Source organism: Phycodurus eques, unplaced genomic scaffold (genome assembly GCF_024500275.1).
Source record: "Phycodurus eques isolate BA_2022a unplaced genomic scaffold, UOR_Pequ_1.1 contig_680, whole genome shotgun sequence".
Taxonomy (NCBI): domain Eukaryota; kingdom Metazoa; phylum Chordata; class Actinopteri; order Syngnathiformes; family Syngnathidae; genus Phycodurus; species Phycodurus eques.
In genome coordinates this window covers 5,001-5,980 of record NW_026904676.1, presented here as the reverse complement: position 1 = coordinate 5,980, position 980 = coordinate 5,001, and the positions used below count along the sequence as shown (strand labels likewise).

Genomic DNA, 980 nt, shown 5'->3' with positions numbered 1-980 from the left:
ACAACTCTAAACTGCCCGTAGGTGTGAATGTGAGTGCAAATGGTTGTTTGTTTATGTGTGCCCTGCGATTGGCTGGCAACCAGTTCAGGGTGTACCCCGCCTCCTGCCCGATGATAGCTGGGATAGCTCCAGCACGCCCCGGACCGAGTGAGAGAAGCGGCTCAGAAAATGGATGGATGGATGGACTTATAATTAGGCACACCCACTGCTGGTTGTTGAAAAAATCTATCTAAATATATTTGTTCTTTAATTTTACATTAAGGAACAAAAATTAACACCCATATATCAGTGTGTAGATTCCACCACATAATTTATACTTTTTTATTATTCATTATTTTATTTTATTTAGGTTGTAAACGTCTGTCAATTAATGTTGTGCTCCCTTAATTACACCATGAGTATAGTTAGTTGACTGAATATGTATTATTATTATTGAAATTTAACAGGATTCAGCATGTAGAAAGCACCTGCTATCTTAAGTAGAATTCCGTCGCCTCCTGCTGGCAATAGAAGATAGCATATATAAAAGCGTCACAAGTGAAGTACTTTTGTTTGAAGGAACGGAGCGAACGTTAGAAACATTTTGTCATCGAGGAGGGAAGTCTACGAAGCACACGAAACGCATCTTTTGGTATTATTCTCCACCGCTGGATGTAATATTTGTAAAAACCTTCGACATTTCACTTTTACCCTCGCTTGGCACTCGTTTAATTCATTTTGAAAGCACAAACCGGTAAATAAATACGGACACACCCGCCACCGTACGGCGAGTCGTAGGAAGTGTCGTAGTAGGAAACGACAGCAACGATGAACCTGGCTGTCGATGACATGTGAAGGGGATTACGTCCACACCGGTATCGCTCTCACTCCCACAAACACACCGGTCCACTCCCCTTGTTAGCCAAGAAAAGACCAGGCGATGGACGACAGTTGTCAGCCAGCGCCATTGTTACATTCGGCCTGATAGCCGACGTTCAGTA

The 980-nt window shown here is 42.8% G+C and overlaps 1 pseudogene; it reads left to right on the top strand.

Annotated features, from left to right (window-relative positions):
• Positions 1 to 919: 919 nt before the first annotated feature.
• Positions 920 to 980, top strand: part of LOC133398956 (manganese-dependent ADP-ribose/CDP-alcohol diphosphatase-like) — a 563-nt pseudogene continuing 502 nt past the window's right edge.